Below are 20,899 nucleotides of genomic sequence, written 5' to 3' on the forward strand. Positions count from 1 at the left end.
ACGCCGTGTGAGTGATCGACCGAGTGGGAGCAAGGAGGCCCCTCTCTCCCTTGCGGCCTCACCGCTCGGCTGTTGCAACCATTGCCGCCAGAGACCCACTGACCCATCGAGTCTCGTCTGAGCTCTTTTGGAGGCTTCTCGCTTTCTTTACGCTGGAGTCCGTGGTCTATGCTTGGAGCGGCAAGTTCTGGACCCTGCTGACGGGCGGAGGAGGAGGCGGGAGAGCAGCGCGAAAGCGGGACTAGGAGCCGCCGAGCTGCCGAGCATTTCCTGCCGCGGCGAGATCTTGCAGCGGAAGGAGCCGTGAGTGCGCCCTCAAAAGTAGAGGTGAGCGCGTCCTCGCAGTGGTCGAAATATCAGGAGCAGCTGGGACGGGAGCCGCGATTCCGCGATTCCCCTCCATGACTCCCCCCGCAGTGAGAGGAAGCAAGCGTAAGCTACGAGCGCCACCCAGTGAGTCACTAAGCGGAGGTGTGCACCGAGGGGAGCAGAAGAAGACTGAGGCGAGCAGAGAGAGCTGGGGTTTATCCCCAGCTCCGAAACAGCAAAAAGAACTACACATTGCCTTTTACCATCAAGCCCCAGCAACAGCAGAAGCTGCCGAATCTGTAACAAGTGCACAGCGCCTAGCGCAGAAGCCGCAACCGACCAATTGCTAGGAAACAACTGCCACAAGCCAAGTTAACCCTCAGTTATAGACCTCTTCTTGCCACTGCAGTAAACTGGTGAGTGCAGTGCTCAGGAGAGTGTAGGTGCTTTCGAGTGCCGGTAGCCGGCACTAAACCTAAAGTCAACAACCAGTCAAAAGCGGGCAACAAGGAAATGAGATCAGGAACAAACAGGCAAGTGCCACTGAGCAAAACCTCACGGGGTAAGAAGGTGAAAAAACCCCAACCAAACTCTGACACAACCCTCCATGAAAACCACACTCTAGTACCAGTACAAACGGGGGGGTCAGCTGTCTTGAGGACAACGATGGCAGGAACAGCTTCGCCACCTGTAAAAACTGGTCACAACCCAGGAAAACAGCAGAAGATCAATAAATTCCTCTTTTTAAAAGATCCAGTCTCCGCACTCTTTGCGACAACAAAGGAGGCGCAAAATCTACCGAACCCCATCCAGCCAGACAAGCCAAAGCCTCCCAAACCTTTGGCAAGTTTAACTCTGGGCAATCGGCCAACTGAACCAACATCTAACGAAATAGTACGAGCTCTTCCACTTTTACTTTCAGAAGACTCGGGTAACCAATTCCCAGGAAACCGCCTGGTAATTGCGCAGGCCCAGGTCCACAAACTAACCCAACCCGCGCCTGAAACCAAGTCGATACCTTTGCGACAAAAGGAACAGATACAACTTAACTCCCAAACAAGCAAAATAGACACGAAGAGTGACCAACAACTATCACCGATTTTCTTGACAAGCATAGGAAAAGAATCCCTAGAGAACATCTTTAACAGTTCTGAAAAAACGAACAAAACGGGTCATAGAAACAATGGTGACTTGTCTTAAGAGTTACGCCAGGAAGAAACTAATGAACCGCCAAAACAGAGGACAGGAGGGGAGGACGTCTGGTCACAATCCCCCACGTACTAAACGGTTTAAAATTACAAAAAACAATAAGAACAAGTATTTTAAGAACATCGGCGCAAGGGTCTACCCTATCACAGGACCCACCTTTCAAGGAGTCTAGGCTGGGCCCCGTCGCCTCCACACCACACAACTCGGCGGAAAACACCGACAACCAAAGAATCTGGATAGAAGACAGCACCAGTTACGGAGGAACAACTAGTAAAGAAAACGCAGAGCTGCCAATTTCCATTTCATCAGCAAGTAAGATTTCACCTTCAGACGAATTGGACGGACGCATAGGTAGCCAAGAGCCCAATGTACACTGGGGGAATGCACTAATAAGTACGCTCGATCAGGCTATAAGGGCGCTCAATTACCAGTCTGACAAAATGGAGGTCCAAATCGACCTCATAAATGTAATCGCAGAGCATATTGCACTTATTAGCTCCAAGACTGACACAATAATATCTATATTGGTAAATAGTCAAAGCGCGGAGAGCCCCTCAAACAATATTTCAAACAAACTTCTAACCAACAAAGGAAACACCAACCCTTCACCAACTAATTGCAAATGTGGGAGTATTATTGAGAAATTAGCATCTCTCCCAGAAATTCTAAAAGAAATACTAGGAGTAGTAAAATCAGCAAATATTTGCAAAACCAACCAAGATTTACTAGACAATAAAAAAAATAATAAACTTAGAAAATAAATAAGTATTGTCTCAAGCATTCAAAGCAAAAAGTCTAGTAAAGGGGAGGACAGGTCACACAACCAAATAGTCCGTACAGAGAACCAGTCAAAGGAATCCGCCATTCTTGAATTTCAACCAATTAAACCTCCGGTTAATCCCAACCCTCAACCTCATGACAAACTGACAAAAAGGCAAAGGAAACGAGTTAGGAAGGGAAGGTCAAAAGCAAAAAGCAACCAACCAACTGCTTCAGACCTCCTCTTTCCGATATTTAGGGACAACTCAAGAACAGAATCAGAAAAGACACACAATCCTCCGAACACTTCGATCAACAGAACGGAGGTTCCAGAGCTGGAACGAGTAAGCCTTCCGAATAAGAAATTGACGCCATTGGAGTCATTTCAAGAACCAGACTCAACACCATCTGAGAGCTTAAACCAGGGTCTGGCATCCCCAACACCCAGAATTAATATAGAAAGGTCTGGCAAACAAGTAATGACAACGGCTACACTGGCTGAGGATGCACGAAACAAGCATTTAGTAAACCACCATTTACTCTCAATCGACATATTTACATCCACAGAGGCCAGTTCGCCTCCAAAGGATCGAAGCATAGAGACAACACAAAAAAGGGGCGGCAAACTACACGATAAAAACGCCAAGCAATCAAGATACGAAACTAGGCTTGTCATCCAAGAGCTTGATCTGACCCCACTGAAGATTACGAAGAAGGGAAACACTAGGCATTGTTCTGTTCAAAGTATAACCTGTGTACAAGCGAAAACCAAGTCAAAACAATCGGGAGTGCGGGGTTTTATTAGGGACAAGACTCCAATTAAGATCATAAAACTCGGACATGAACGCCAATGTTCAATACAAAGCAAAAACCAAGATCAAGTCAAAAATATTCAAAATACAAAAGGAGAACAGGCACTCTCCAGGGACAAGAAAATGGTGGTAAGTATAGGACAGGCCCCAACTAGACCAATAATTGAAGGCGAACCTCTTAAGTCGGATTCCCAAGGAAGTCAAATAAACTGGCAGGAAGACATAGAACCAATTTTATCGTTTATACCTGGATATGTAACAAAAGGCAGGCAGGACACTCTTAACAGAGGGAACATAATAAAATTAATCAACATAATTCCAGAACTAAGGGGAATAGACTCTCAAGATATGGTGGCAGTGGAGTTTCGTCAAAACAAACACTCTCCAGACATAGAAGACTCCGTGACCACCTGGGCCTCAAAGGACATAGCAGCTAAAAATCTTTGCTAATAAAGGATCATTTGAGCACTGGGGAATAACTTTGAGTCAACACAGACGCCCCAGATATCCATACCCCCTAACCGGAGGTATCTTTTCACCAAAAGGGAACGAATCAATTGGCCGCAAGCATAAATCATGTCTTCGAGGTGTCCGTTCTATTACCCAGGAGAATATTCTTGGAACAACGTATATTCCTCCAACCCAGCCTCTTCAAAAAGAACCTCTTAGTCTAGATCAGGATTGGTCATGGATCTCTTCGACACTAAACGAACAGAGTTCCTAAAACAGATGTAACATCACTTTTAAATAAAAACATCCAAAACCAACATACCGAAAAAGCTTATCCGGAAAGAATTAATCTGTGCTCATGGAACACACATGGTTTTAGTAGTATGGATCAGGACCACGAGACCCAATCCTTTCTTCAAAATCATAATATACTCCTCCTACAAGAGACCTGGAACTTGACTCATCCTGCCATCCCAGGTTTTGCTGAACACCACATACTGGCTAAGAAGCTGTCCAAGTTTGGACACCCAAGTGGAGGGCTATCGACATACGTATCACAGAATTTCAACTAGGAAACCGAGATGTTGGATGTGGGGCTAAACTGGGTTCAAGTAGTAAAAATTACCAGAAAGTTGTTACAACAATTTTTAATAATAAATGTCTACATTCACCCCGACCGGTCAACCAAAGAAGAAAAAATGGAAACACTAGTCAAACTTATTAAAGTCCTACAGAAATCAAACGAGCAATGTCCACTGATAATTTCAGGGGATTTTAATTCTAACCTAATAAGAGACGGGACATCTAGTCACAATCAGACCACAAAATCTGGATTAAGAGATAAAGTAACTTTTTTGAATAAATTAGAAACACAGGGCTTGACAATCCTTAGAAGGGAGAAAAGGGGAAACTTAACATTAGGACCAACTTACACAAGTGGGAAAGTCAAGTCCACCATAGACTTTACAATAATTGGTAAGAGCATAATAGACAGTATTGTAGACTACAACATCGTCCAGCGTATAGAAAGTGATCATTTTCCCCAAATCGTCAGGATGAAAACTGCGGTCACTTGGTCTAAAAAGATAATTTCCCTGTCCCACTTACCGGAGAAATTTAACTTGCGAAAAATAAGATGGAGAGGTGGAAAAACCGAAGAAATTCAGGCAACAGCAAGCAAATTTATGTCAGAATGTGAACAACAAGAAGACGGGGACCATGTAAAACACCCGGAAAATCTGGTTGAGGTCTTAATCCACAAGCATTCTGTTCTCCCAGCCATACAAAAAAGCTTAAAAACCTTAAAAGAACCATGGTTCACCGAAGAATTAAGACTGGAAAAAAAAAAAATATCCAGGGAGTTACGGAATGAACAAATGACCAAAAAACATGGAATTAAATCAAACCATACTCTGTTAAGGAGTCTGAGAAAGAATTATCGAAAAAAGCTGTGGGCTGCAAAGGCCAAATATAAAGAATCAATGTGGCTAAAACTTTTATTAGCCAGTAAAAAGCAAAACTCTCGGGATTTCTGGGGGATCATTAACAATTTGAACAAAGGTGAAGAGATGTCTCAAGACCCTGGTATCACTGCCGATGGCTGGGAAGACCATGTAAGGAACCTCTACGCAACAAAGGACATCAGCCCACTTAACAAAACGCTACGGGCAGCAAATGAAACGGATCCAGGTAACCAAGTGGGTTCTCAGGATAGTTTAAAAAAGCTTAACAACCTGGATAAGGAAAAACGGGAGTGCGACCAGCCAGTACTGACATCCTGCAAAAGTGTAACAAAACTTATACAGAAACTAAAACCTGAGGGTGCACCAGGTCCAAACGGACTACCGACCGCTGTATTTAAATCAAACGAGGACTTTTGGTCCAACCACCTAACAGCTTTATTTAACCAAATCTTTACTCTTGGCCGCATGCCAATGTCGTGGAAAGGAAATATTATCCACCCTATCTATAAAAAGGGCAACAGAAGAAACCCAGGGAACTATAGGTTGATCTCTCTTATAGATGTGGAAGGAAAATTGTATGCCTCATGTCTTTTAGAGCAGGTCCAAGAATGGGTAGAAAACAACAACTTACTTCCCACTTTCCAAATTGGTTTTAGACAGGGGATGGGGACAACAACAAACCTGACGACATTGGCTTTGCTAATGGAGAGAACCGAGAAAAAGAACCAACAACTGTATGGGTGTTTCATAGACATAAGAGCAGCTTTTGATCGAGTGAGCAGGTCAAGACTATGGGGAAAGCTCAAAGACTGGGGGATGCCCAGGATGCTACTAAACGCAATAATCTGCCTATATACCGATACATGGGCAAGGGTTAAACAAGGCCAGGGATCGAGTTTAACATCTAAAATCAAAACTCAGGATGGCCTACAACAAGGCTGTGTCCTGGCCCCGTGCCCATTCAACCTTTTTTTGGCAGACTTAGGCAGCAATCCAGGACAAACAAACAGCCACGCACCCAAACTGGGGAACGATTTTATTCCAATATTGCAGTTTGCCGATGATATTGTTTTATTAAGTAAAATGCCAATAGGTTTACAACGTTTAATAAAAAACCTTCATTCCTACTTGGAACAAGAAAAATTTGAACTAAATAGGGAAAAAACAAAAATACTGTGACTAGTGGAGCACAAGAAGATCAAATATAAATGGCCGATTGACAAGTCAGTACTGGAAGAACAGAACTACTACCGGTACCTAGGTGTGACGATTGGGAAAGGCAATTCAAAAAAAGCGAAGACCCAAACCCTAATTTATGCATATAGACAGCTCCAACTAAAAATGGGGGGTCCCAATTATATGCACCTCCTTAGGGTAATGTCTGCTCAGATTCTACCTGCATTATCACATGGATTAGTGACTTGGCTCGGAGGCGAGGCCAAATTTTAAATGAACTACAGAACAAAATATAAAAATCAGTGTTCAAACTGCCAAAATCAGCATCTGCGGCTCAAATCCGTCTTGAATTTGGTCTACAAAACCAACACTTTCGTTCAATGTCAAGGTTTGTAAAATGGTGTCACAAACTTCGGCTAGCTCGATCCAAGTCCATGGACCACGTTTGTTGGCAAGAGATAAGCATCCAAGACAGAGAGCCAATCGGAAACTCTTGGGCAACTTACTTGAATTCCTGTTTGTTCGAACTTGATCTCCTTGAAATTTGGAACAAAGAAATAGACCACGTTTCCTTTTGTAAAATAGCCAACAGAGTGGCAAAAAGAAAATCATTATTAGAGGATAAAACAACATTGGCTACTCGACGCCATGCTTGGACCGTAATTTCTTCCTACACTCATCAGAAACCGTAGGTTTATTTAGCAACCCACTTTAGTCAATACTTAAAAAAAATTCTCATCGACTACAGACTGGGTTTGCACAATTCAAAAGACTTAAGACCGTCTTGGAAATATCAGAAAGAAAGTCTCCAATGTAGACTATGCGGATACTATAACGAAACTTTAAGTCATCTGTTTTGTGTGTGCCCAGCGCTAATGACATTGAGAAGGAAATATTCACGTGCTATCTTGATCAATCTGAACATAAAAACATGCTGGCAAGCGATAATAACTTGGTTGAGTGGTTCTTCTTCCATTCTAGCTTTTCGGGGACTCAAATTTATGACAAAAGTAAAAAAACTCTACCCGGGCAAATGAGTAGTCATACATTAGAAACAAAGAGGAAAACAGTGATTAAGGCCGGATATTCAATCACGTGATTCCAACCTAAAACGTGTTAGACTAAGTCTCAAAAATTAAAGGAATCATTTTTTGGGGGCCTAGTGACATGGTTCAAAAAAAAAAAAAAAAAAAAAGAGATGAAATTAACTATTTATGAATGTAAGTTATATAATATGTATTGTTTTTATATTAAATGTGGATTGTAATAATTTTTATTAATTATGCAATAAATTTGAACTGATTGGGAACAAAAAAAAACAAAAATATCTTGTCAAAAGTTTCAAGGACACGAAAATTGAGTAGGTCATTTTCTATGGGTAAGTAAAGCATTACTATATAAAACTCCATATATATATACACTGACAATATATATATATGTATATATTTCTTCAAGTACATAGATCTGGAGTTAAGAATAGTAAATTAACACTTACTTACTTGCACTACTCGATAGTCTTGACCTAGATATTTTTGACACAATATTCTGTCCACACAGCATTTGTGTTTCCAATATTCTGCCACTGATCCTTTAGTATATCTGCATTTTCTCAGTTTACAGGGTATTACTGCCTTGGTCCTGAAGTGAAATAATTTTCTTTCGCTCTAAGAGTTTTAGGGTATCAGAAAAGTTTTAAGATGATCGAAGGGATTCATTTACTTTGGAGTTTATCAGAAATGTCTACCTACATCTACACAGTATTGATTTCTCTATATAGTAGTTATTTTTATTTATTTTCTTCTTTACGGTGATCAAAGTTAACTTCTCCTTAGCCACATAAGTCAAAATAGTATTAAAGTAATTTACTTGTGATTCATTTGCTGCTCTTTTAGTTGCACCGCTATATTCTTTTAGCGGAAAAAGACTCATGTGTTTTGTCCCAAGATGGTCCTGGAATGTTCATCACATCTAGAGTGCAACTTGGTATTCCCCTGTGATTAGGGATGGGCACACTTGAGTGAGGATCAAGGGATGAGGCAGAAGGCGTGTGCCCTCTGAATGAAGCAGCCGCATGGCTAAGGCATTTCTGTTGATTGAGAACAGACTCATTCGATTCAATGCACATTACCTGTTTTTTAGTTTAAATAAAAATATATAGAATTTTTTAACATCTAAAGTTACATGCATCACATCACACATGGAACAAAATCTGCATTGAAGGATTTCAGGCTGTGGGTGGGTTTTTGATTCAATACATATCAATGATATGACTGCAGAATTCATGAGATGGCAGAAACATGTCAGAAATAAAGATTGCATAAAAGGTACAACAATTGAAAATGTAATTTATTTGTATTGAACAACTTTGGAGACACTACAGTAGCAATGAGGTGGTCACTGTCCGATGCATGCTGCACCACCAATCACACTTGGAAAAGTGCCCTCCCTTCTGGTCTGACGAGCTGTGTGAAATGTCACTCTAGAAAGATAACAAGCTCACCATAAAGACTGAGGCAAGCACATTGCACCTTTCCAGTGTCCCCACATATATTCTTGTTGTGTTGTGCACATCCCTTTAGAGAGGCTGTCTCTGTGTGCCTGTCTTCTCTTCTGCCTCACAGAAGCTGACAACCTAGGCTCCAGGTGGTGCATGTGGATTATGAAGTAAAAAAATACATGTTAGTGCATTGGGCCTTGTGAAGACACCTGCTACATTTACTAATGTAATGGGTTGATTCTTAAACCAGGAGTATTATTCTTTAATTCAATGAAGGTGAATGAGATTCTTATTCAAAACTGAAGGACAGCATGTCGTTGCTGGTTGTGAATCTATGTAATTTCAACACAGCTTGCTACAGAAACCTTATAAAATTGATAAAATACTAACAAAGGCAATAACATCACTAGAAGACTCCTCCTATAAGTAAGCAATCACTGTTGAAATTGATAAATACTTTAGTGAGAATGAAGGTTCCAAAGTAGATATCTAAATCTAATGTGATGCTTTTAAGCAATTATGAGAGGGCTTTGTATCAAAAAGAAATATGGGCATTAGAGAAACTGTACAGAGAACTAGAGATGCATGAAAAACAGCATAAAGAATATGGGAAAATGTAGGCAACACCGGGCAACTGAACAAAGAAGCACTTAATGCAGAACACACAAGTTTTAGATAGGCTGAAAGATATCGATTATCAATCATGCATGGCACATTAACACATGGATGATGATATGTTTACTGGCCCAACTAGTTAAACGGGAAGATTTTTTGTGTCATAGACCTAACGGGTGACTGTATGTGTAACAATGTGAGGGTTCAGTGTGAAATCCAGCAGGCCTTTATTCAGTTCTATGAGGGTTTGTACACTGACTCCAACTGCATAGATAAGAGGGATTGGTGATTATTAGGACATTGTTTGCCTCTCCATATTGAGCCAGAAGTTTTACAAGACCTATTCTCAAACATTAACTCCCAAACTACTCATGTTTTACAGTCACACATTTCAGAGAAGGGTTGTTACCAATAATGACGAGACAGGCACTGAAAATTCCTGATTCTCAAAAAGGGAGGTGATGAAGTATAGGACCCATCAGGCTTTCGGCCACTTTCTATGTTAAATCTTGACTATAATATTTTGAGTAAGATTCTTACCACTCGGTTATTGAATGAATGAAGGATTTGATTTATAAAGTGCACAGCTACGCAAAGAGTGCTCCGGTGCTGCAGCTGAAACCAGACTATGAGCAGACCTATTGCCTGAACAGATTGATCATCAGGACTTTTCGAAGATTTGCTTCATCTGTAATGGTTCTTAGCTGCAGTGGAAGGTGGTTCTAAAGCTTCGCCACCAGTACCACGAAGGAAGTAACCCCGCCACTTCCTTCTAAAATGAGGGACAGAAATCAGCCAAGCGTTTCTGGAGTGCAAGGCCCTATCTGGGCAGTATTCAGTGATCCTCTCATTCAGATATCTGGGTCCAGTATTTTAAAAGGTGCAATAAGCCTTTGTTAAGGTTTTAAACATCACTCTCTTTCAGACCAGCAGCCAGTGCAGTTGTTCCCTAAATTGAGACATCAAAGACTGTTTAGGCAATTTGAACAGCAGCCGGATTGCTGTATTCTGCACCATCAGCAAGCCTCCAAAATATATTCTGGAATCCCCAAGTGAAGCACATTGACGTAGTCTAATCAGGACAAAATCAATCCTTTAACCACTGTTATCTATGCCTCCCGAGGCTGGAGGTCCAGGAATTTCTTCAGCATTGTTAGGTTCCAAAGACGGCTTTCACTACTGTTGCTATTTAGGCTTTCAAAGAGTGCAGATTATCAAACATAACCCCCAGGTTCCTAGCAACCGCCGAGGAGTGGGGGTGGAGCTCTACTGCTTGGCCAAGCACCTATCTATTCCAGAGTAGGATCACGGCCAAACAATAGTATTTCTGTTTGTCAGGGTTAAATTGAAGGAGATTGGATCTAAGCCAGTCCCTCACGTCTACCAGACACATTGCAAATGTTTGTTTAGCAGAGGATGAGTCACCCATGTAGGTCAACAACAGTTGTGTATCGTCCGCCTATGAGACAATTTTGATGACTACCGATTCTACTAGAATTGCCAGTGGTGCCATATAGATATTAAAAAGGGTAGGGCTCAACGGAGAGCCCTGTGGTACCCAACATTTCAATGTTTCTCATCTTGGTGGAAGGGCTTCATCCACACCACTTGTCCTCGCTGCTCTAGAAAGGAGCCCGGTCATTTCAACGTCATTCCCCCACACCAACTGTTTTCAGCCTGTACCGCAAATCTCATGTGAAACAGTATCAAACGCTGCTGATAAATTCAGGAGTACCAAAGCAATGTTGAGTCCTAGATATAAGCTTGACTTGACGGGTGTGTTATTTCCAGTAATACTGTTTCAGTGCTATGTCGGGCTCGGAAGCCGGATTGGGATAGATGCAGAAGATTATTGGCAGTTAGAAACTCTGCATGCCGAGTATTCACCACTTTGTCGATAATCTTTGCAATGGCTGGCAGAAACCGACCGATCTAAACTTTGACAAGATTTTAGGGTCATCATTCAGTTTTTTTAGGTGGATCACAGTTGCTTTTTTCCAGGGTTCAGGCACTATCTCTGCCTATAGGAGGCTGTGAAAAGCACTAAAAACACTGGACTGACCATCTTAGCCACAGAATTCAGAATATGAGGGGGAAATGGATCTGACGGGGAGCCCAACCTACACAACCTGATCGCAGCAATCAGTTTGTCCTCCTTAGAAGGCAAACATTTGAACATGAATAGATTGATTTGAATCCTTCTGATATTATCAACAAAGAAATTATGTAGGACCATGCATACCTACAGATTTACCTCACATGGTGGTACTGACCACTTTGGGTCAGTGAATTTAGATACTATCTTAAAGATTTCTTTGCCACAGTTTTTGGCATCCCTGATGCAGCACATATATTATACGCCATATGCCTGCTTTATATTGTTGTGGTAAGTAATGAAGTCTTTTTTGTATAACACCTTGTCTTGGTCTTTATACTCTTGTTTTCACTTTCTGACTAACTTTTTACAGTTTTTCCTTTCTAGTATGAGTTCCTGAGAGGACCAATGGTCTGATTGCATCGGTCCGCCCTCACGGGTGGATCAGAGTTCACGCCACCATTCAGCTGCCCCGCTGAGCCATCCACTAATTGAACTCTCATTCCCCATAAACATTCCTGTTAGCATAGGTTTAGTAGTGATTAAAACCTTTTGGAGATTGTGGATTGAGCTATTATTCCAGGGCCTTGTTGTGGAGCCTTGTGTAACTGCCTTGCTCTCTGAGTGAAAGGACAAAATCAATGAAAGGGGAATTAGTAGGTGGTTGGACCAGACAACTTGGCTCGAAATCTCTAGATGGACTTAAATGTTAGACATAATCCCATCAATGGCGTGCTCGAACTAATGCGTCGAGTCTGAGGGGCTATTGCCAGGTTAACACCCTCTAGAGCACTGGCCTTCAAACGTTTCAATTCCGGTCCCCCTCAGTGAAAAAATAAAATGTATGGACCCCACCTCCGAATTTCTCACAATTATTCTATCAAATTGCCAATGTTTAAATATGTCTCGACTTCTTTAAACACAAGACATATTTGAACATTGCAGTTAAGTTCTGTTACTGTTTTAAAAATGAAAGCAAAAACATCATTGCCAAACATACTTCTCTGGTCAGGCAGGCCTTGCTTAAGTATGAAAGTATTCACAGTGTGACTATTAGCACTGGAGTTGGGGGTTTTTGAAGAATATTTGGACTCCCTTCCCTTTTGAAAGCTTCACCCAGCCAGGAAATAAATGACAAAAAATGTTGGTGATGACCCATTACAGAGCATCCTACTGTCACTCATTTTCCACTGCTTAAAACAAAGCACTGCTATCATGCTTCTTATGGCCTGAGCTTCACAACCCCCCAATCACTTAAGGCCCCCCTAGGGGGGCCCGCTCCCCAGTTTGAAGACCACTGCTCTAGAACACCTAGAAAGGGCTTGGAAAGAGGATCCTCACTGTAATGGGAACACATGACTTATCTGGCCTACCGTGATCAGAATAGGATTCTTCCAGATAGAAATATTTTGCCAGCTTTAGGCCTTTGTTTCATGTCCTGGAACTGCACCTACAGAAATGTCAAATCTTGAAGGGATATCTATTGTCTTACACAAAGCTACTGACTCAGTCTGTTGGAAATACTCAATGGCTGTTTGAAGTCATAGTGGGTGCAGAGAAATAAATATTAGAATTTGTTTCTATTGTATTCAGTGCCTACTGCTATTGTATGTATGGCCCACATGATCTCTGATCACTGAAGGAATAATAAAGACACAATACACAGTTTTCAGTATCACAATTAAGCCTTTAGCTAATATAATAAGAAGCGCTGAGATGGATAAAGAAATTGTGATTTGTGGTATTCCCCAATTATTATTATGTTGCACTGATGGTCAACTTTTATACTTAAAAGACAGGTGAGGAAACTTAGGAAAGGAATGAAATGACCATGAGGGAGTCTTTGGCTAAAAGCAAACTGGAGCACGTCTTGCAGTTACCCAATTTACACAGTCAATACAGTTCCTCTCCCCATCACAACTGTGGCACATCGTACGTGGGAATAGATTTGTTAGATACTCAAGTATCCAAATATTCTGAACCCAATCTGAACTTATTGATGGCTACATGAAGAGAGGAATCAAAGAGCTTCGTCAAAGAGCAAAAGTGATGAACTCCTCTCGTTTTTGGCTGATGAGAAGGGTGGCTTTGGCCAAAATGGTGATTCTCCCTCACTTGCTATATTATTTTGTAAACATCCCGGTTATCACTGCCGCCGAAATCTTCAAAGTCATTTGAAGTCTGCTTATTGACTTGGTATGGAATGGTGAGAGTGGTAGGGTAACCCTGAGCAAACTGACCATGCTTCCTACTGATGGTTAGCCAAATGGATACCAAAAATGGTACGCAGATTCTGAGGCTAACACACAAATATGACTCTTGCTGAGATTCCAAAGGGTGACTTGTCATAGGTAATGCTTGATCATAAAGGCAAGCCACCAAACTGGTCTATAGAATGGTGTTCTTTATTATTGGAGATGTCTCTGAAGGGCAAGGGTGACTGGATCCTATCCTCCCTCAAATGCTATACTTGATTTACCATGCCTCCCAAACCCTGAATCTGCTTAAAGATTGAGAGGCTGAGATGTGTGGGTTTAGAGTCAATTTCTCCATGCCACACTAAGGGACTTCCAAGCCTCTGGTTGAGACATAAGGGTTAAAGGAATGCCAATTACTGACATGCCAGGATAATCAACTCCCTGAAATGCCTTCTTGGCAGATTTGCTCCATAACTCAACATCTTAAACTCTGCAGTTTGACATGTTCCACAGAACCCATCTTACCCCAAGCAGATTACATAAAGTTTACAAATTGACTATTGCTAACTACGCAAGATTTTGGAGAGATGACGTTGAACACTTTCACATGCTATGGGACTGTCCATCTAGTAAGGTATTTTGGACTAATGTGGCAAATTTACTTTCTTTATCCCATGTTTAACCCCTTCCATGCTGCGCAGATTCCGCCGCTGTGCTGACGGAATCTTGCGCGGGCGTGGTCATGACGGAACGGTTCCGTCATGAGCACAGCTCAACCGTGGCTCATGACGGAACCGTTCTGTCATGAGCACCGAAGGGGTTAAGAAAACACAGTATACGCTAAAATGACAGGTCTTATAAAGAGAGTTATCTAAGTAGTAGGAAAGTTAAGTGTTTCTTTCTTTCTTATTATCTCCTATTAAATTGACTTAATTTAAATTATTGCAAAATGGCTTCATGATGCTTCTAACCATCCTACTTTAAATATTTCCATTCACCCTGGTTATAGTATCTTACACAATGACAGTTTGAATTTAAAAAAAGTGGCAGGATAACTATTAGTTTTAAAAGTACTTAAAGGCTTCCATTCTGGCTAATAACTCAGAAACCTTTTTTACATTTCTTTTTAATTTGATGCCATTGACTCTTTAACAAGAGTACTTATATTCCAGCCTCCTGGTCTGGAGCTTGCGAATACCTTCACTCCTCATGCTTGAAAATTCCCTATCTTTATATGGTGAGGAGATTTAAACTCATAAGTAAAGGAGTCGACTCAACTAGAAGCTGTCATGTTTCAATTTGTTAGCAACGTGCTTGGCCCTTACTCAACAAGAGGGCCAAGCACACATGGTGCATTATTTGCCACAGAATTCTCAGAAATCTCTCAGTCACTTCCAATGTAATGGTCAGGCCTTTATGCTGTCGCTGTTTACATTCTCCTTTATTCTATTGATCATGTATTGGACAATGCATCTAAGCAGTTCATTACACTTTCCAGATCCTCATTTAAAACTACTGAATCTTTGGTCTACTCTCCCAACTTAAATGCTGTGAATTACATTGAGACAATACAGGAAGATACAACACTTGGTAAGAGTTGCTATAAATTGAAAAAAAACGATTTAACTGTAAAATTGATTTTTTTTCTTTTATTTTTGAAACTAGTAAGAATTATACTCGTGAATTGTTTTCTATTGTCCAAAATCTCTGCAATCTGACCTAGCTTAATACTATTTCTCCTTTATAAATATTATGCAGTGCTTAATTTGAGCGAGTGGTTGTAGGTGCGGCCCACCGGCACTAAATCTATGGGGACATTGACCCAGAGTAAGAGGGAGTAAAGCACAAAAAGGAGAAAGGAGGTGCAAGTGAAAGACATCCTTACTGAGACAAAGGGAAGAAAAAGAAAATGCAAGAGTTAGAGTTAGATAAAGGAACAACGAATACTTGTTGATTGATGAAAGAGGTATGAAGTGGGCTCAGGATTATGTAGCCTTGATAGATGGTAATGCAGTCTTTTGGCAGCACCGGCGGTGGATTTGCGAGACACCTTTGCGGACAGACACTTATCATTTTATAAATAATGCCTCAATATCAAGCAACCAATTATCAGTGTTTTTGGGGACTTAAATTTGCTGGCGTTGAAAGTCCAGCACAATTTTTTCTTTCTAAATTAGGCTCTAGTCCCCAATTGAACTCTCATATTCTACATCTGGTATTTAGTTTGTTTTTTGCTTTGGTGCATGTCTTGATTTCATTGTGAAATTCATCTTTGTCCTCTGTTACAGTGGCTGGAATTTGGAAGCAACCTATACTGGCTCAAGGCAGAAAAAATCACTGAAGGGCCCAGCAGAACTGAGCAATTACACACCAATGACTAATTTGCCTCTTCCATTCAAATCTTTCAAAAAGGCACAAAAGCAGTAAGGCTTAACCTAACGGCAATGGGTAAAGCATTTATGCAGCACACAAACAGTAATAAAGTGAAACACAGCACAAGTAAAATCCCACACTGATTTTATAAAAATAGAGTACATTTAATTAAATAACTTCACACCAAAACAACAAAATTCCAGTTAGTAGAAGCGGAGTTATGAAGTTTACGGAAATAAATATCGCCTAAAGGATCAAAGCACCAACCTGCACCATTAAATCGCCAACAGAGCCAACACTCTGGGCACCCTCCAGGAGTCCACCAGACGACACAACATGAAAGCCACCTGGTTCACCACGGACTTCCGAGAATCCAAGCACTCTTGAGGACAACTGGAGAAAACGCATAGAAATAGTAAAATCCCGGTAGCATGCTCCGCCTATAAGGCCGCCACCACGGCACACCAACAAATCATCAAATCTACTATGAGAAACTTCATCCAAGACAGAATCCTCTCCAATTCCCACAACTCTAAGGAACTCTTTGCCATCATACAAGAATTCACCAGACCCAACAGCGAAACTACAGACATCCCTCCCTCCCAAGACCTCTGCAACAAACCCAGCTTCATCTTCCACCTCAAGATCAAGATGCTCTATGACAAATTCGACAACCAAGATCACGGCACCACCCCAACACCTCCCTCAGCGACACCATCCAGCAGACCCTCCTCACCTGGATCCCTATCACCACAGAAGAAACCACAAAGACTATGAAAAGCATAAACTCCAGACCATCTACCGACCCCAGCCCACCGCACATCTTCCACAGGGCCACCACCAACATCACACCCGAACTATGCCAAACAATCAACTGCTCCCTCGAGACCGCTACATGCAGAAGTCAAACCCCTCCTCAAGAAGCCCTCCGCAGAACCGACAGATCTCAAGTACTTCAGGTCCATCTCACTACTCCCTTTTGCCGCCAATCGAGAAAGTCGTCAACACCCAGCTAGCTCACTTCAGAAACTAACAACATCCGAGACACCTCTCAATCCGGATTCTGCAGGAACCACAGCATCGAGACCACCCTCATAGCTGCCATCGATGACATCCGTGCCCTCCTCGACCAAGGCCACACAACGGCCCTCATCCTCCTGGACCTTTTAGCAGTCTTCAACACCGTCTCCCACTACACCAGACCCCATGACGCTGGCATCCATGGAACAGCCTTGGACAGGATTCGATCATGCTCTCAGGCAGAACACAAACAATAAGACTTTCGCCCTTCTTCTCCGAACCTACAGAGCTCAGATGCTGAGTAACCCAAGGATCCAGCTCCAACCCCACGCTCTTCAACGTCTACATGGCCCCCTTCGCAAACATCATCAGAAAACATACGCAGATGGCACCCATTCTCTCCCTCACCAAGGAACCTGGCATCACCAGACGCAGTTTCCAAGAAGGGATAAAAAACTTTGCAACCTGGATGAGCAGCAGCTGCCTGAAGCTCCACTCAGAGAAAACAGAAGTCCTCATCCTCAGATCCACCCCTCTGCATGAGACAACACCTGGTGGTGCCCCACCCTCGGAAACCCACCCACCCCAATGGACCCCACATTGGCAACCTCGGCATCGTACTCAACTCTTCACTCATGATGAACCGCCAGATCAACACCATGTCCTCCACTTGCTTCAACACCATCCGCATACTTCGCAAGACCTTCAAATGGATCCCCCGACACCAGGAACACCGACACCCTCGCACTCATCACCAGCAGACTGGACTACGGATACCCCTGCATTCAGGAATCAACAAAAAACTCCTCTGCAGACTCCAGACCATCCAGAATGCCACAGCAAAACTTATCCTCGACATTGCGCAACGTGACCACATCACCCAACACCTCTGTGACCTCCTCTGGCTCCCCATCGAAAAAAGAATAACCTTCAAACTGCTCACACACGCCTACAAATTCCTACATAACACCGGACCTCAATACCTCAACAAACGTATCTCCTGCCACACCCCCAAGAGAAACCTCCGCTCTGCCGACCTAGCCCTAGCCGCTGTCCCCCGCATCCACAGGGCCAGAGCTGTTGGCAGATCCTTCTCCTATCTCACAGCCAAGACATGGAACGAGCTCCCCCTCCGTATCAAAGCCTGACACTGCAGCAATTCAGAAAGGACGGAGCTGCTCGTACCCCCCCCTCCCCCCAGTGCCTTGAGACCCTCACGGGTGAGTAGCACACTTCAAAAACCCTGATTGATTGATTGACAGATATCTCAAACAGGTAGGTCAAAGTTAGAAAACATGGCCGCCCTCAATGGAGCATGAGTTGGATACAAAAATACGGACTGGGCCTGGTCAGTTTTTACCTTTGGACTTAGAAGAAATTTCTGAAAAAAGTATCTGAGAAGGTAGAAGTTTGGTGGGGCAAGGCTGCAGGCGATCTCGAAAGAGGAGGCATCATAGAGGAGCCACTGGTTGGAGTTGCAGTTAAGATTTCCATATTTGGACTTAGTCTCTTTTATGGAAGTCAGATATCTGCAGCGGGACAAGGCTGGAGGCTGTAGATGATGAGAGCTTTACGAAGCCGGATGCCGATTCTGCAAAGGACCACTAAACAAGATTTGTTGCTGCACAAAGGAACATAGTGGAAGCTGCTGGGAAGTCAGGTCAACCGATGATGCACCTTGGGCGGATAGACGAGCAGGTTGATCCCGGTCTCCTCTTGGTTCTCCGAGCAGATTTTAGCTAAAAATGTTCTTAAGTCCCAGGTTTTGCATTTTGGCTATCTGGACACCACTTGCAAAGGTACAGGACTTGAGGGGCACCACTTGGAGGGTCGGGACTCATTTGAGCTGGGTCCAGGTGTGGGTTTAAGATGGTGGGAGCCTTTTCTGTCCCTGGGGCTCTAATCAGGTGGCCAGCTAACTAGCCTTTGCAGTCACTCTGGTAGTCCTGAATTCAATAGGTGGAACCTGGCTCAAGTAGTAGGACTGAACTCTACAGGATCACGATAGGCGGTTTCAGGCACCTCAGCAGTCCTGCAAGGTGCAGCAAAGCAGTCTCATGGATTACCCGGCAGGACACAGGAGTAAACAGTCCATAGAGAGTACTTCCGCAGGTCCAGAAAGTGAACTGAAGAGTGGGTCTGAGAGTCCTATTTTTTATAGAAGGTGCCTTCTTTGAAGTAGGAGAAGATTCTAGAGAATTGCCTTTGAAGGGCCTGGAGTTTACTGCATCCTCTGCCCTGGCTGCATGCAAAATTAAGTGGTATCAAGTTCTTTGTGTGAAGCCAGGGCACGCCATACTGATTGGCAAGTGAGTCTGAGCCCTGTAACAACCACCAGCCCCCCATCTTGCTAGGGATGGCCCATCCAGGCACCTCCCACCATTGTTTGGCTGCCTTGCATAAATATGCAAATTCCAACTGCCAACTATGCCCAGTCAGGCAACCCTGGAGCAGGCTGGAGGCACTCAATGGTTAGGGCATGTTAATGTCAACTTCTAAAAAAGTGGTATTTTCAAAATTGTAACTTAAAATCTGACTTTACCACTAAATAGAATTTTAAATTACAATTTCTTGTAAATCTTTGCTTGTCCCTGTGAAAAATCAGTGTGTTTTGCAGTGTCCCTCCACTTTTTGCCCCCATTTTGTCTACTAGATGCTGGGTTTCTGAAACTGATTGTGCCCAGAGCTCCCCTAACCAGACCCAAGGCCTGTGCCCTGATTAAAAGTACACTGTAATCAGATGTAATTACATTTGGTACTGACAACCTACCTATAAAACCCTAGTATATGGTAGGGCATGTAGGTTTAGAGGCCCAGTAGACTTAATGCACTTAAGTGTGCACTGTTGTGTGACATGTTGTCATTTTAAAGGAATCCCTGCTTTGAAGGCTGCTTTTAAAATAAGAGTATATGCAAATTCTACTTTGGAATTAAAAGAATTTCCAAAGTGTTAAACTAAATATTTTTACATTTAAGTCACCTTTACCATCTCTCTTAGTTGCCCCAGGGTTAGGATGCCTTGTAACTATTAGCAGGGACATCATTAAAGATGTTTTATAAACCCTTGTGAGGGAGAAACTGCCAATTTCATTTTTCCCCATTACAGCACACTGTCTACATAGGCTAACATGGGAATACTTGATAAAATATAACAATTGATAGGAGTGAGCTGAAAACATACTTCAGTATAAAAGTGATAGTTAGAATTAGTACAAGAACATGCTATGGTTGGTTTTATTATAGCTATCTCATAAAATAAGTTATAGAAGTTGCATTTCTGATGAACCAAAATCCAGCCTTCCAGCAACCTCTCCTGATTGGCCAGCCTTTACAAGACAAGCCAGGCTACTCTGAAAAAGATGTGAAGTGGCCTGCATAGAAACAAAGGACATCTGGTGGAAGGAAATCTGCAGCTTCAAAGCAAAAGGCAGGATGTGGGTGAACTATCTAAACTGGTCTTCAAAGTAGGAATGACATTTAGGACAGGACAAAGGCTCACCCCCACATACTGCACCCCCAGTCAGACAGGAGTACCAGTAATTGAATTAGGGGAGGGGCTGGAAGGGGAGTGTTATGGAACCTTAGCTGTGCCAGTGAATTGGCTTAGCCAGATCTTAACCTCCAGGAGAGAGTTTCTCCATTTTGGATGTTAAAGTACAGTGCTTTCTGGGGTGAGAATATGCCACATCTTGGAGGAAACACTCATACTTCTGGGTGGCACTCTGTACCTCATTGGTCAGGGGCACCCACTGCTTGTTGCCCAAGAACACTGGATACATATGGGAAACCTGCCTTTTAACCACAAGAACAAGAAGGACTGCTTTGCTGGACACTGGACTGTACAGGAGAGGACTGCATTCATAAGGACTGCACCTACTGCACACTTTGGTCTTCAGCTTCAAAATGACTTTACCTTGCTCTGA

At 42.7% G+C, this 20,899-nt stretch overlaps 1 protein-coding gene across 4 annotated transcripts in view; it reads right to left on the reverse strand.

Moving 5' to 3' along the window:
- The window catches only part of LOC146816674 (adhesion G protein-coupled receptor F5-like), a 788,188-nt gene that overhangs the window by 53,171 nt on the left and 714,118 nt on the right, over window positions 1-20,899 (reverse strand). The window lies entirely within an intron of this gene.

Source organism: Triturus cristatus, chromosome 6, assembly GCF_964204655.1.
Source record: "Triturus cristatus chromosome 6, aTriCri1.1, whole genome shotgun sequence".
Classification (NCBI taxonomy): Eukaryota; Metazoa; Chordata; class Amphibia; order Caudata; family Salamandridae; genus Triturus; species Triturus cristatus.